This window comes from Pleurodeles waltl, chromosome 9 (assembly GCF_031143425.1).
Source record: "Pleurodeles waltl isolate 20211129_DDA chromosome 9, aPleWal1.hap1.20221129, whole genome shotgun sequence".
NCBI lineage: Eukaryota > Metazoa > Chordata > Amphibia > Caudata > Salamandridae > Pleurodeles > Pleurodeles waltl.
Window position 1 is genome coordinate 598,987,894 of NC_090448.1, and position 12,073 is coordinate 598,999,966.

Here is a 12,073-nt window from a genome sequence, read left to right on the forward strand (position 1 = left end):
GATTTTATGCTTTTGTTAACATCCCCCATGTGATAGGTGCCATTGATGGAACCCACATTGCTCTCATACCCCCAAGAATGAATGAACAGGTATACAAGAATCGAAAGACCTTCCACTCCATGAACATACACTTGGTGTGTACTGCTGACCAGTACATATCACATGTCAGTGCCAGTTTCCTAGGGTCAATCCATGATTCCTTTGTCTTGAGAAACAGCGGGTTTCCCACACTTGATGGGGCAGGAACAAGGGGACAGAGGAGGGCTCATAGGTGAGTGTGTATGACACTTAATCAGTACATAGCTGACAGGCAGGCTGTATGCAAGTAATGGCAGTTTGTTAAAGTGCTCTTTCGCCCACTTTTGCAGGTGAATCTGGCTACCCCAACTTGCAATGGCTACTGACGCCTGTGAGGAATCCCAGAACAGAAGCAGAGAGGAATTATAATGAGGCTCATGGACGTACTAGGAGAGTGATTGAGTGCACTATAGGTCTCCTGAAGGCTAGATTCTGTTGCCTCCATCTCTATGGGGGATCCCTGTGATATGGCCCTGAAAAGCTGTGTAGAATAGTGGTGGCCTGCTGCATGCTGCACAACTTGGCTGTGAGGAAAGCTACCCCCCTTCTAAAGGAGGAGGGTGCTGTCCAACAGGACCTGCAACCTCAGAGGGGATGAGAGTAATAGTGAGGAAAAAGAGGGGGAAGATATCAACTCCAGGAACCAGCTGATCCGCCTATACTTACAGTAACTATGAGGTACTGTTCACTGATGCTGTTGTCTTCACTGCATAGTGTTAGTCTGATTCATGTTATTGGTGATGTGGTGTCTGAGTCATTTACACTGTTAACTGAAGAGTGAAGTGGCATGTGCCAGGGAACCAAATATTATGTACATTGGGGCTTACTTCAGACACTACAGTGCGTAGGATCCCCTCCTGCAATAAAGGTATTAATATAAAATTGACTGACTAATGCATACACCCTCCCAATTGTGGACTAATAATGACAGAGGACATACGATTTGGTGCAGATATTATTTTATGAAGTGTCACTGATATGTTAAGTCTCTGTACAGTGATGAGGAGTGGGCTCATGGTGCATATCCATACTCTGGTGCATGGGCTCAGCTGTTGTTGGCAGTGGGTATTGGTCCAATGGCCCCTTGGTAGATGGTGTGTTGATAGTGGCAGGGCAACAAGGTAGCACAGTGGCACACATGGGAGACAGTTCAGGGCAGAGTCACTTCTTAGCGTGGGCCTTGGTTTTGGCAGGTGTTCCAGTGCCATATTTGGGTCTGAGGGCACATTTGAGTGACTGGAGCTGGGCTGCAGGGCTAGGGGTACTGGTATCCTGTGTGTCCTCTGGCAGTCCCACCAGTCCAGTAGCTGCTGCAGATGTAAATGGAAGGGCAGTGTCCTGGCTAGTGGTTGGGGCTTGCTCGTGGGTGGAGGTCTCAGGCTGGCTAGGGTAGTGGTGCTGCAGCACCTCTGCAATGGTGGCCATGATAGCATTGAGTTGTTTCCAATGCTCCATGGCCTCTTGGTGGTGTGCTATCTGCAGCCTTTGATTCTGCTCCAGGGTTGCCAGGATATGGCCCATCCTGTCCTGGGTATGGTGGTATGTTCTCAGGACGTCTGAGATCACTTCCTCGGCTGCAGCATCCATCCTTTGGCTTCCACCCGGGCCACTGATGCCCTCCCATTGGCCCTTGCCCTCTGTGCCTGTGTCCCCTGCACAGGTCTGGCAGTCCCACTTGTACTGGGGCCATCATCATCCTGCCTGTTGATGGGTGGAGACTCTGGCCTCTGTACATGTGGTCCACCAGTCTGTGACCGGGAGACACTAGTGTGGGGTTGTTTGACCAGAGCTGATGGTGGTGGCTGGATGGTAAGGCTGTGAGTGGTATCCTGTGTGGGGCTGCTAGAGGGAGACAGTCCAGGACTGTGTGACGGGCCAGGGTATTCCTCACTTTCCCTACATCCCTCTCCAGTCTCCTGAATGGGGCCTTTGTCTCCATGTGGGGCACTGGCACTCCTTGGCCTTTCCGTCCGGGTGGTATGGGTGGTGGTACCTGTGGGGGGAATGGACATATATGTTACATGTACTAATTCAAAAATGGATGCACAGTTCTGCCCTATTTTGTGCTTATATTCCCCTGTTGTGCCATGCAGGGTCCTTTCGTGGGATTATGCTTTCATTTTGCGTGGGGTGAAGGTGCATTTTGGGTGATGTAGTGACATTGTGAATCCTTGCAGGGGTAGGTGACTGTGCACAGGGTGGAGGACGGGGCCTATTAGTGGGGTTGTGGGCATGCAGGGTGACTGTATGTGGGTGTTGTAGCCTGGGTGGGGATGTGGTCCTGGGGGTAGTGTGAGCGGTAAGGTGGTACATGCACCACAGGTGTGGTGGATATGGGGTGATTGTAGTTGACTTACCCGAGTCCAGTCCTCCAGAGAGTCCAGTGAGGCCCTCCAGGTGCAGGATGGCCAGTACCTTCTCCTCCCAGTAGGTGTAGTCAGGGGTGTAGGTAGGGGTCCTCCACCAGTCTTCTGTACCGCAATGTTGTGCCTGGATGCCATTGGTCTCACGTTGCCACGCAGGTCATTCCATCTCTTGCGGATGTCGTCCCTTGTGTGTGGATGGTTTCCCACTGCATTCACCTTGATGACAATAGTCTGCCATAACTCCATCTTCCTGGTGATGGTTGTCTGGTGCACCTGTGCCCCAAATAATTGTGGCTCAAACCTTGAGTATTTCGTCCACCATGGTCCTTAGCTCCCTATCTGTGAAAGGGGGGGGTGCTTAGGGGGTGCCATGGTGTGTGTTGGAGGTGTGGTGTTATGGGTGTATTGGCAAGGGTGCTGTTGTGTGTTTTTTGTGTGTGGCTTGTGATGGTGTTTAGGGAGTGTAGGGGTTTTGGTGGTGTATTTGTGTGTGTGTGACTTTTGTAATGTTGTGTACGTGTGTAGTGTTGTCAGTTCATTCATCCAGTTGGCATTGCTAAGGATTGTTGGGGTGTGTATGTCAGTGTTTTATAGTGTTGTGGATGTGTGTCAGGTGTGTGGGTTTTGAACTTGCCAATGTGTATCTTTGTTGTTGTTGGGTCCCATTGCTGGCTGTGGTGGTCCGTACTGTCAATGGTCATTCGACATCCACCATCTGCCACAGTGATTTGTGCATCATTATTTGGTGGGCGGAGGATTTTTCTGCATGGTGGTTGCGGGGTGAGGTGTACAGCCTTTCCGCCATCATAGACCCTGGCGGTGGGGGGAGGTTGCAGGATGTTTGGAGGTTTGACTTTTTGCCATCATTATACGGTGGTGTGCTGTTCACCGCCACTGGCGGTCTTCTGTTCACTGTCACCACGGCGGTCGGCGGTGATTGCTGCCATGTTCATAATGAAGGTCTCAGTGTTACCAAAAATAAAGGTACTTTATTTTAGTGACACAAGGCCAAAAATATCTTAGAGACAATACTCCTTCTGGAGGTAAGTATTATACACAATATATACACTAGAGACCAAAATCAGGTAAGTAAATAGTCGAGGAATAGTGCAAACTGGTGAAAATACCATAGAATGCAATAGGAAGCAATGACCTAGGGGCAACACATACCATATACTAAGAAAGTGGAATGCAAATCATGAATTCCCCCATAGGCAAGTGTAGTGTGTACAGGGGCGCTGGGAGTGTAAGAAAACGACAAAGGTAAGTACAATACCCCACCCCAGAGCCCAGGAAAGTAGCAGGAAAGTACTGCAAGTTTCCTCAGGACACACTACAAGTCATGATAAGAGTTATTGCAAGAACCAAGCAAGACTGCAAGCAACACATGGTGGAGTCCTGGACCTGAAGACCAGAAAAGTGAGGAAACCAAGTCTAGAAGGTTGAAGAAGATTGCAGGAAGGACAGGAGCCTCTGCCAACCTAGAAGATGGTGCAAAAGAGGATCTTCCGGTTAAAAGAAGTCTGCAGAATAGCACCAAAGAAGATGGCTGTGGGTTCCTGTGTGATACAATGGATGTCCCACATGGAGATGTTAGATGCAGGTGAGCTGCAGCACTGGACTCATCCAATAAGCCCTGGTTCAAGCAATGTCGCGGATTGCATCAAAATGGTGCTGCCTGGAACCAGGAGGGACCTGGGGGCTTCAACTAGGACTGAGGAGGCAGAGGGGGCTACCAACACCGGAGGGAACCCACAGATGACCAGGCAGCACCCACGGAGGTCCCAGAACACCGGGAGAAAGAAGGTGCAAACTTCGGTTGCTGCAGCATTAGAAAGGAAGGTCCCACACCGCCAGAGAACAACTAAGCGAGTTGAGCTTCACAGGATAGAGTGCTGGGGACCTGGGCCAGGCTGTGCATGAAGGATTCTTGCAAATAGTGCGCAGAGGCCTCAGGAGGTGAAGATGACTTGGTGCACAAAAGCACTGTCGCAAACGTGGAAGGCAAGCTCTTATCTCCTCCACATTTGGACAGCAGGACCTTAGGAGAGTGTGTATTGAAGGGGTCAACCACCTGTGTTCCAATGAGCACGCTCATCGCCAGGAGAGGAGTCCAAGAGAACCGGTCATCATCTTAGAAGGTGCCTGCTGGAGTAGGGAAGTGACTCCGTTACTCCACGGGAAATTTCTTCGGTCCTTCTGATGCAGGGTGAAGACAGGGAGTCCCCAGAGCATGCACACCATGGAAACTGTTGCCGTTGCTGGCTGGAGCTGAAGTTACAGAGTCGAAGTAGCCCTTCTGGATACTTTTTTTTACAGTTACAGCGGTTCTTGGAGCAGTCTGCGGTCGATCTGAGGTCAGAGGGTGAAGCAGTGGTTGCAGAGGATTTCTGAGGCCCTAAATAGCCCTGAGAGATGGATTGGCTACCTAACCAGGTATTGACTTATCAGGAGGGGTCTCTGATGTCACCTGCTGGCACATGGCCCCTCAGAGGCCTCCAGAGTGCCCTCACACCTTGGAAAACGAGATGGCTGAAGTCTGGGACACACTGGAGAAGCTCTGGGTACCACCCCTGGGGTGTAACACCCTCTTCCCAAAGAAAAAGCTTTGCTGTTCCTTCCTGGGACTGAGCTGCCTGACCCCAGGAGAGCAGAACCCTGTCTGTGAGGTGGCAGCAGCTGTAGCTGCACTGCAAGCCTCAGAGAGCTGGATTGGCAGAACTGGGGATCCATGGTGGAGCCCCCAGTATGCATGGAATTGGCTCCCCAATACCATATTTGGAATGGGGGACAATTCCATGATCTTAAACACCTTCCATGGCCATATTCGGAGTTACCATTGTGAAGCTACATATTGGTATGGACCTGTATGTAGTGCATGTGTGAAATAGTGTCCCCGCACTTACAAAGTATGGCCGTGGACTGTGTGGGGGTACCTTTGCTAGTGCAAGAGTGCCCTCACACTAAGTAACTTTGAACCTAGCCTTCAGTAAATGAAGGTTAGACATATGGGTGACTTATAGGTTACTTAAGTGCAGTGAAAATGGCTGCGAAATAGTGTGTGCACTATTTCACGCAGGCTGCAGTGGCAGTCCTGTAAAAGGGTTTGTCTGAGCTCCTTATGGGTGGCAAAAGAAATGCTGCAGCCCATAAGGATCTCCTGGAATCCCAATGCCTGGTTACCTAGGTACCATGTACTAGGGACTTATAAGGGGGTCCAGTATGCCAATTTGAATTGGTGAATGAAGTCACTAAATTATAGTGACTAATTTGGAAGCAGAGAGAGCATAAGCACTGAGGTTCTAGTTAGCAGAGCCTCAGTGACACAGTTAAGCACTACTGACAACACACATATAGGCCACACACTATGAGCACTGGGGTCCTGGCTAGCAGGATCTCAGTGAGACAGGTAAAACATACTACCAAACAGGTATAAATTGGGGGTAACATGCCAAGAAATATGGTACTTTCCTACACTTACACACCTTTCCTTTTCTTGCATCACTCAGCAGGCCTGCCCCAGAAGATCATTGATTTACAAAAGTGTCAGGACCAAATTATAATGTGTTCCTGCGTCAAAGATTCAATTGTGTACCTAACCCATCCATGCTTGGTTTGGAAGAGGTAACTAACTACAACTATTGCAACAATGAGTGAGTGGTTGTGAGTGATGTTTGATGGTTTATGTGGTGGCAGACAGCAAGGAAGGGGGTTCAATTAATAGTAAGCTTAATTTTGATGAACTGTAATGTTTGGTTCCTGATGCAAAACTTACTTAGCAAATATTTACCAGTACAGGCCACTCCTTGTTTTGGGGTTTTCAGAGACCAGGCTAGTCACTTTAGTTAACAAACATAAATCTGTACAAAACACTGCAATTCTGTTTCTCTACCTGTTCTTAAACAGCAGTGCACTACACGCCTATCTCGCTCGGGCAGGGACAGGAGAGGGGTTACTTGAAGTCAGGAGGAGGATGGAAGGATTCAGGTGGGACTAGCTCACCAACAGCTAGAAGATGGAAGTTATTGACTTCAAAAGTAACTAGTATGCAGCTATGTAGAATGGAGGTAGGTGCATTGATTTGGGAAATGATGATGAGTGTGTGTGTTGCACTGATGGCAAAATCGAACCCTGAGTCCTCTTGTTTTTTGCTCTGCCTCTGAGTCTTACCTTCTCTTCTTCTCCCTAACTTTACAATATAGTTCCTGTTGTGCAATCCGCAGACCTTCTCCTCTCCTGCACGCAACAAAAGGCAAAAGCTGATCTCAGCAAACCTGCTTACATACCAGACTGTTTAGACCTGCAGCGCATACTCCAAGAGTGACTGACAATCCCAGGGAGAATGCAAATGCACTACCCAATTTGTCAATACAGTATAATTTTTCTTTTGCTAATCATTTTTTAGAACCGGGTGTTTTGAATTCACTCCTCCATAATTTTCTTCAAACCTAGAAGACAGAACATTTAGCTGTCTAATAACTTGGGTTTCTAGGGCAGAAGGACTGTTTGCAATGCATTTAACTGAACTGTGTCACACTCTTTCCTTTGTTTCCTTTCACAGCAAATTGATGATGATGACATGCTGCTCATCTCCCTGATGACTATCATTCTTGTGTTGTGTTTGTCTTTGTCACACCTTTCTCCAAGTACCATTTTCTATCTATTCAACAAACAGCTAATCCTCTACCCCCAGGCTGTGTGATGTTTTTTGATGTGTGTCTTAATTTATACCAAATAGATCACACACTTGGTGGGGCGGATGTTGTTAAATGCAACACCAACTCTCTGTAGCATCTTCTATTACCTGAGCAATAGCCCACACCAGCAACACTTACCCAACCATGCATAAGAAAGAACATCATTCTGCAATATCAACATCATCATGTAGGGGTCATTACAACATTGGCGGTAAAAGCGGCTTACCGCCGTGCAGAACACCGCCAACACACCGCTGCGGCCGCGGAATTCCGCCACAGTCATTATGACCCACAGCTCGGAATCCGCCAAAATTTAGACACCCACACAAGTCCGCCACACCAAAGGTCAGTGATAAACTGGCTAAAACAAAACCTCCACCATCAGGTCAACAGGAATACGCCCACACTATCATGACCCACAAATCCACGCGGCGGTCTTTCAACCGCCGTATTCCATTGGCAGTACACACCGCCGTGCTCAAAATACACACACATTTACAAAACACTACCACATTGGACAATTCGAAATACACACACCTGATACATATACACACACCACTCCCACTCACCCAATACAATATAAAACACACACCCACATCACCCACAAACCCCAACTACCAAAAATTCTGAAAGAAGGCCAGAGAGAGACACCACAATCTACAAACAAGCATCCACAGGCACTCAACACCATCACCCACATAACATCCACGCACCTCACACAACACACCACTAAATATCACCCCACACATCACAACACACACCAACCCACACATCACCCACAACACCCCATGGCACGGCAAAGACACCGCAAGTTTTCTGAGGAGGAGCTCAGGGTCATGGTGGAGGAAATCATCTGGGTAGAGCCACAGCTATTCGGAGCACAGGTTCAGCACACCTAAATAGCTAGGAAGATGGAGCTATGGCGAAGAATAGTGGACAGAGTCAACGCAGTGGGACAGCACCCAAGAAATAGGGATGACATCAGGAAGAGGTGGAACGACCTACGGGGGAAGGTGCGTTCCGTGGTTTCAAGACAACACCTTGTGGTTCAGAGGACTGGCGGCGGACCCCCACCTCCTCCCCCACAACTAACAACAAGGGAGGAGCAAGTCTTGGCTATTCTGCATCCTGAGGGCCTCGCAGGAGTAGCAGGTGAATGGACTCTGGTAAGTCAAATCTTTAATACTATATCCCCCACCCTACCTGCATGCCATCACATAGCCCCACTCTCGCCCTCACCCCCATCACTCCAACTCCTCACAAATGTCCCAATATCACAAACCACCGATCCCAACACCAAGCCCTGCATGCAGCAACAAAGCATGGACACCCATCACCAAAGCATGGGCACTGCACATACCCATACACCCCCTAAACCATCATCACACAAGGTCCCACACAGGAATGCAAGCACTTGGGTACACGGTCACCCACCCATTGCACACCATGGCACACACAGATCAATAATCATGCTTTTACACCCCTGCAGGACCCCTACCCAACGTCACCGGACAGGAGGGTCCAGACATGTCCACACCACCAACAGAAGAGGCCCACAGTGATGACAGCAGCTCTGTCCAACTGGATCTAGACGACCAGCCCGGCCCATCTGGGACCTCAGGACATTCGGGTCCCCTCACACAGTCACAGGCCACCACAGAGCTTCCCCCCTCTGGAAACACCAGCACAGCACCCACCCAGCGGGCCCATACCTCTGTCCCCAGGACACGTCAATCAGCAGTGTGTCCACCACTACAGGGAACCCAGGCTAACCCACCACCCCAACAACAACAGGGACCTGGGGGCAGTGGGCACACGGTTCAAGGGACAGAGGCCCAGTGAAACAGGGGAACTGGGAGGGCTGCTGTGGTGACAGGGGGAGGACAGGCCCAGGGAACCCACTCTCCACGAGGCCCTCTCCAACATCATGGGAGCCTACCATCATTCCCAGGAGACAATGGCAACGGTACTGGCCAAGTTTCAGGAGACCCAGCGGCTGCAGGAGGAACAGTATTTGGGCTTCAGGGAGGAACTCAAATCCATCAATTCCACCCTGGGCACCATCGTATGGGGTGCTGAAGGAAGTCCTCAACACCAGGAGGGACACTGTGGCACAACAAGGGGCCCCTGACACTAGCCTGGACGATGAGCTGCCCACCACCTCCGCCGGCATAGTGGACAGGAGGCACCACCACAGGACCACCACACCAGCACCCCACCCCCTGCAGATGGAGAACTACCCCGCAAACGGTCCCTGAGATACAGGACAAAGACAGAGAACGATGCCAAGACCCCCGCCAAGAAATGAGACCACCTTGATTGTCATCCTTTTGTCCCACCTTGTCACCCTGTCCATCCTCAAACTGCCCCAGCTCCACTTCCTATGCCCCTTTGGACAATGCACCCTTGAGACTAATAGCTTGGACTCTGCCATGGACATTCCTCTACCATCACCCCTCACCATTTAACAACCCCCTCTAATATTGAGTACTTAAATAAACACCCTTAAAGCACAAAACAATCTGGAGTCTGTCTGTGATTTCGAATTAGTGTATTAGCAATTACAGTGGCAAAATGCTCTTTCAAATGTAATGTCAACATACCTATGTCACACAGCTCTCGTCCATGAGGAAATAAAGCAGATGTCACACAGTGGGACCCACATCTGTGAAATCATAAGAGAAAGTGAAAACTCAGTGACCATACACTGGGTGAAAAGGACAGACAGTAGAGAGGTAGTAGTGTTAAAGTACATGTAGCAGGCAGGTTTGTCTTTTTACCTGTGTCTCACTGGAAGTATTGCAGGATCACCGAGTTCCTGTTGTCGATGTCCTCTTCTTCTATTTCCTCATCTTCACTGTCCACAGGCTCCACAGCTGCCACAACACCTCCATCTGGACCATCCTCCTGCAGATATGGCACCTGTCATCGCAAAGCCAAGTTGTGAAGCATACAGCAGGCCACGATGATCTGGCACATCATCTTTGGTGAGTAGAATAGGGAACCACCTGTCATATATAGGCACCGGAACCTGGCCTTCAGAAGGCCGAAGGTCCGCTCTATAATCCTCCTAGTTCGCCCCTGGGCCTCATTGTAGCGTTCCTCTGCCCTTGTCCTGGGATTCCTCACTGGGGTCAGTAGTCATGACAGGTTGGGGTAACCAGAGTCACCTGCAAATGGTGAGGGACAACTGTTAGACACACACTAACTCTTAGGGATATCCCCAGACCCAGACAACTATTCCCACTGATTTGGTTCCAGGTTCTCACCTAATAGTCACACACGGTGCCTCTGGAGTTGCCCCATCACATTAGGGATGCTGCTATTCCGCAGGATGTAAGCATCATGCACTGAAAGGGGAATTTGGCATTAACATGGGAGATGTACTGGTCTGCCAAACACACCATCTGCACATTCATCGAATAGTAACTCTTCTGTTTTCTGTACACCTGTTCACTCCTGCGGGGGGGGGGGGGACCAAGGCCACATGTGTCCCATCAATGGCACCTATGATGTTGGGGATATGTCCCAGGGCATAGAAGTCACCTTTCACTGTAGGCAAATCCTACACCTGAGGGAAAACGATGTACCTCTGCATGTGTTTCAGCAGGGCAGACAACACTCGGGACAACACGTTGGAAAACATAGGCTGGGACATGCCTGATGCTATGGCCACTGTTGTTTGAAATTACTCACTTGCAAGGAAATGGAGTACTGACAGCACCTGCACTTGAGGGGGGATTCCTGTGGGATGGCGGATAGCTGACATAAGGTCTGGCTCCAACTGGGCACACAGTTCTAGGATTGTGGCACGATCAAGCCTGTAGGTGATGATCACATGTCTTTCCTCCATTGTCGACAAGTCCACCAGTGGTCTGTACACCGGAGGATGCCGCCATCTCCTCACATGCCCTAGCGGACAGTGCCTATGGAGAAGAACAGCGAGCACAGAGTCAACCAACTCTGAGGTACGTAAACACAGCTTACTCAGAAAACTATTCATAAACCGAAATTTGCCTGTATAAGTGTTGGGCCAAGGCCTAGGTATGTGTGACTCTGTTAAAAATAAAGCCATGTGGGCCCCTGAAATGGCGGCTGCCTAACCTGTAAAGTGGGACAATGGGATATGAGGTAACTGCGCTGGCGTTGTACACCGTCGCGGTAGGCGGTCGAAGACCGAGGCGCAATTCTGCATTGGTTAACATTGGACCCTATGGGTCCCAGGAGCCAATGACGATATACGCCGGGGGTGACGGTACGCACCTCCGCGGACGTGACCGCCATTTTCTATCTGTTCAATCACTCGATACCTGATCTTCGACAGGAGAGGACCTACACTGCAAGTGCTGGTGTGACCTCAGTCTGGAAGAGACAATGGCTCATGCGTCTGGGGAAAGGGCCCAACGTGGGAGGGGTGCCCATCGCACCATGACCCCCCTGATGTTCAGGATTCTGATGGTGGCGTACCCGGAGTTGGATGGGCGCTTGAGGGCATCACAGCAGCAACAAGGGGGTGAGTACACTCTCATTCAGCTGATTCAGCACGCATTGTAGGTGTCTGGGTGGGGGAGGTGGGCTGTGGGTTCCCCTAGGCCAGGGCGAGTTCTAGTTAAGTCCCCCTTTTCAGGCAGACACTGTGGCACCCCACCCCACCTGGGTACAGTGCCAACTATACCTAGTCAGGCTCCTGTGACATCCATGTGTGCAGAAATCGGTCATAGCTTTGTAAGCCATGTCCCAGGGATTGAATAGTGGACCCCAAGTGCGTGGCGTAGTGCAGGGGGCTTCTGTGTCTGTTGTGTCCGCCAACGGTAGCGGTATTGCATGCACTCAACAGGTCTTTCTTCTGTCTTCCCCCCACCCTTTTTGTGGTCTCCCTGTACTTGTGTGCATTAGCATCATCAGGCGGAGGAGCAGTAGCCCCCAGAGCAG